Source organism: Mus caroli, chromosome 8, assembly GCF_900094665.2.
Source record: "Mus caroli chromosome 8, CAROLI_EIJ_v1.1, whole genome shotgun sequence".
Taxonomy (NCBI): Eukaryota; Metazoa; Chordata; class Mammalia; order Rodentia; family Muridae; genus Mus; species Mus caroli.
The window spans coordinates 39,155,815-39,161,185 of NC_034577.1; positions in this window are offsets into that span (position 1 = coordinate 39,155,815).

Below are 5,371 nucleotides of genomic sequence, written 5' to 3' on the forward strand. Positions count from 1 at the left end.
AGGCACTAAGTTTCAGGCTAGCCAGAGCTGTGTAGTGAGGCCCTGTTTCAAATCCAGTATCATTTGCCTATAATATCTATCTTAGATTATAACCCTATGATGTTGGAATTGCGGCTGCTTTATTTCCTGGCTATCTACCTGTAGATATAGTCCTGAATCTAACACATTCATCACTCGATAAAATATAAAGATGAGAAAGTAATGTTTGATGTTTCCTAATTATAAAATATCATGAAAATATGTAATATGTAAAAAATGGATATATATCTTATCAAATATACATTTATATATATTTGAAGATGCATAATGATTTCTGGGTACTGTTTTGCATTCTATTTGGTACTCTTTAATCTCTCACTCAAAGATGATGAGTATATTAATCTCAAACCCAAGTTAACATTCATGCATTTAAAAAATGAATAACTGTAGATAAAGTGTTCATTTTCAAACCAGAACAGTGGCTTCTGGGGAATGTAATTTGCATTTGTCCTCAGCAAACTACAGAGCTTACCAGAAAAGTAAAGACTAGGCCTATTAGTATGTCACAAATGCAAGCAAAACTGTGTGCATATTCGTGGTGACGAATCTTTCCTGTGGATTTAAATGCACCATCTTTTTAGCATGACTATGCCCCATCTTTTGCATGCTGTGGATATTCACTTAAAAGCATCATTAGAGTCCTGTTTCTGTCTCTGCCTTTGTTTTGCTAAACTCCTAAGAGACAAACCTTCCCTGACTCTTCACCAGCAAGCCTAGATTCACGGAGACTATGAGCCCCTCTCTTCTTGAAGTCTGTCTTCAGAGCCAGCTCCTGCGGGCAGGCGTGCATCTTCTGTACTTACATATATAATGTGTTCAACCCACCCACGTGCTCACATCACAGATACTCACTGGGACCTTCCTGATTCACACCTCTGCTTTACGCGATGGGGATAAGGTAAAACACACAATGCACCCCATGGAGGTAGCACACATCACCAACAAATGCACTAAGATACGTTTATTTGCTAATGAGATTTCCTTGGGAAATCTTCTGCTGAGAATCAACTGCTTTTAGGATTTGGGAGGGTTTCTAAGGAGATGTGAGAACTTTTTTTTTTTCTTTTTAGTTCTCTTAGGCAATTTTTAGATGTTTTTAATTTACAAAGTTAATTTTAGAACCCCAATGCCGTATCTAAGGTAGTGGGGGAGGCCTCCCCACTGCACATCTTTTTATAAATGTAATGCATTCTTTTTGCTTTGTTTTTTCAAGATAGGATCTCACTGTGTAGCTCTGACTGTCCTAGAACTCACTATGTGGATCAGGCTGGCTTCATACTCAAAGAGAACCACCTGCCTCTGCCTCCCAGGTGCTGGGATTAAAGGTGTGTGTCATTCCACCTGTTGAAATGTAGCCTATTCTGTTCTGGAGACTAATCACCATAGCAATGAGTACTCCTGGCCAATGAGATTTCAGCTGAGTTTCTTTGTAAACACTTTTAAAAGCTTATATAAAGAAGTATTATAATCGATACAAGAGAATAAATTATGCTGGCAAAAGAGGCAGGCTTGTGGTTAGCCCAAGAAACATAGATCCAAGGTTGATGTGGAAGAAGATGGGAGAAGACACTATTTAGGATCTAATTGTAATCTGCCAGACACTGTCAACCCTCCAACTTGAAGAGTATTACCTCCCTCCTCAAATCGGATTGAGCGTTCATGTTAGCATCCTGAGTCCACAAAGGAGGGAACGGAAGCTCAGAGACATGAACTGCTTTTCTCAAAGGCCAAAAAATGCTTCAGCAAGAATTTGCATCTTGCTTCAAATTAACCTCTGGCAGTAAAAACCTCTGAAGGCTATAGAGACTCGAGGTGTCAAAGAATGTAGGACTACACTTTTTTTGAACCAGAGTCATCCGTTTGGAATTCTGAACTGTTTGCAAATTATCTTACATAAAGTATTAATTCAAAATAGCAGCTAAGCATGGTGTGTGACTGATAGAACTCTATCCCAGGAAAGTGAAGACTAGTCTATGAACTTTAGGTCTTTACAAACCTGTGCCTTCCCAAGAAGTTGTTTCTATTTATTACATTCAACTAAAATACCTTAAACCCTCACTCACAATGTCTCCCACCATTAATGTGCTATATTCTCTCCCCAAAATGAGTCACTTACCATCTCACAGGCTCAGTGTTGTTCTTCACTTCTAAAAGCAAGTTCCTCTCAGGGAATAGTTAACTTGCACAGCTCCAACACATTTGTTTGGAAGTGGTGTTGTAGAAGGCCTGCAATGGCTGTCAGGTCCTCGAAGATATTCTCAGCTAAGCCTCATGGTGTGGTATTGCTATTGTCCTCAATTTGGGAATGGCTGAATGGGGTGGGGGTGGGGGGCACTAAAGCTGCAAAGGGAGAGATAAACAGAGCCATCTACTGTCTATGAGAACAGAGCCATGAAAAACTGAAATGCACACATAAATCAAAGTAGAGCTCTAGCAGGGGCTAGCTGGTGTTCCCTCCTTTATCAGCAATGACCTTCTGTCTGCTCAGTGAGGAAGGTAGGCTGGTAATTGCCAAGAAAGGTGACATTTTTCTCCATTCCTGCCTCACACTGAGGGGCTTTTGTCAAAGATAGATGCTCATAGCTTTCTTTTCTATTTAATATTCAGACCCTCATGGCAGGGGATCCCATAAAGGGGTCTCACTGAACAGTCGGTCTGTCCTTATCACCACTGTAGTCCATAAACTCATGGAAGTGTTTCTTTCTTTTTTTTTTTTTAAATCAGAAAGAGAATAGCAACATCCCCTCCCTCCTTCTTTTCTTCAGAGAGGTAGCGTTAACTTTATTAAATGTCAATATTTAAACATTAAATCTGTACCGTCCCAGCTTCTTGTGGGAATCTAGTAAAACCTCCCAAATATTTTCTTAGAAACAGCTTTCAACTCGAGATGCAGGAGGATCTGTTACAGGTGCCCTGGCTGAAAAGGTACACTTCTTTCAGCACCATTGTGCATCAGCGGTCTCCGGTTACAGGCAAAGTAGGTGTGTAGTATATGACTGGACTTGCTACAGACGCAGGTCCACAAGTCCCAGCACAGAGACACCCTGTGCTCCAGTAAACTGATCCACCTCGGGCTCCCATTAGGTCAGCCAGCACACAGAACGTGAGCTCACATCAGAGATGTGGGAACCGGCTGGGGCTCTGATTTTTATCTGGCCATTCAAGAACTGGAGAAAAGAGTGGATTTGAAAGTCCCATTTTGTTGCAACCGTGAAGACCATTTAAACATCCTCAGCATTCTCAACTTAGAATTACAACTTTTAAGAGTCTGCTAATATTTAAAACAATTTGATATTACTATCTAGTCTGCTAACCCCATTTAAACTGATTTTCTAATCTTTAAGAATTCTTAGTATCTGATATAACAGTAGTTCATGTATTTTTTTCTCACATGTCACCATTAATATCATTGAGTAAGATTAATGAAAAAATATGACACATTGTGGCTAAGTCACATCCTTGAACAGTGGCTCCCAGCCTTCCCAATGCCACAACCTTTTAATATAGTTTCTCATGTTGTGGTGACCCCCAACTATAAAATTGTTTTTGTTGCTACTTCATAACTGTACTTTTGCTACTGTTATGAATCATGATGTAAATATATGTATTTCCTGATGGCCCTGGGTGACCCCTGCAAAAGGGTCTTTCAACCCCACAAAGGGGTCACAACTCATGGGTTGAGGAGCACTGTCTTTGTGTGATAATTCCTAAGAGCAGCAGATTTCTTCATGTATCATTGTACAACCTAAATCATTTACTGTGTTTTTCTAAGTTAATAAGCATCTGAGTGGGAAATAACATTTATCCTATTAAGGTATTTGCAGTTCCTCTGGAAACAGTGTGATGTAGGTAAGAGACGTCATTGAGACTGTGGAGAAAAGAAGACACCAAGAAGGCAAAGCCAACGCCTTACATATAACCTTCAGCATGAGATTTCTCATTAAGGCTCCAATGGGCATTGTCTTGGGCAAATCTCCCAGACATTCACATTGTGTAAAGATGGCAAGAACGCAGTAAGCTACCATGGAAATAAAGATTTCCAGTCAACACTGGAGCACACCCACTGTATCAACTTCTCTAGTCATAGCAGCATACGTCTTTGCAAAGTAGACTCATTTTAAATAACATCTCTTGTGATGGGTTCTACTTTTCTCACTGTTGACTGCTCTTCTAGAGAAAAAAGTAAAAGAGAGGAAGGAGCGAGGCAGAGACAATATATTAAGTCCTTTAATTGTCACTAAATGCCTCAAATCTCATTATCATATCTTGAAACTCAGGTTCAGAAACCTTAAGGGTTTTTTTTTTCCATAGTTGCAGCCTCTATGACGTCTGAGGCTGTTTGTCTTCATGAGGAGCCATGGCACAGAGATATTTAACTATGAATTCTACACAGCCTCAGATGCATGTCTGCAGAGTCTATCTGTGGATGAAAGTTTTCAAAAAAAAAAAAAAAAAAAAGCTGAGTCCATACTGACCATGCACAGAGTTCTCCTGACACAATTTCCTTAACGACACGGTGTGATGAGTATTCACAAAGCATTTACATTGCGTCAGGCACTGCAAATGATCTACAGGGGATCTGAAATACACGAGATGGTGTGCAGGGCATATGCAACACATCCTATGGCATCTTACAGGAGGGTATTGCAAGTGGTACCCCATAGATGCTGAGAAGGATGATATCACTTTCAGGACTGCATCCTGTGAGTGTGGAGATAGAACAGTTTGGGGCTGATTTCTGTACATAGAATAAAAATGTCTGTGCAATATCTTTTAATCTCTAATTAAGTTAGAGGTTGAATTAAATAATAATGAATTAATGTTTGGTGAGTGGGTTAACCGCTGGCTCATACAAAGGGGGGAATGACTCCAATAAAGATTGAGTTGTTTATGAGTATCCCCCTTCCCCCATTCTAATATACCTGTGCAATACTTTACTGACATCAAGAGTTATATACTAACTAGGCACTTACAGTTTTTTCAGTCTTCTACTTTGATTTCATGAAGACTCTTGGGTACCATGGCCACACCTCTTGATTCATACTAGTTGGCATCGTTTGTTTACCAACTGCAAGGTACTTTGTGATCAAATATGTAATCTTTGTCAATCCTTAGGAACGTGTGAACCATAACAATGTACATTTTAGTCATCAGGCTAGCAGAAGACAACAATCAAAATTGGATAAGCCAGTGAGAGTTTAGGAGCAGAACTGTTTTGCATGGCTTAACTACATTATAATTATCATGCAAAGGATGTTGGAATATGCTGCCATTTCTTTTCTAATCCTAGGTAAATGTGGAGGGGAAAGAACTATACAAAGGGCTGGAAATG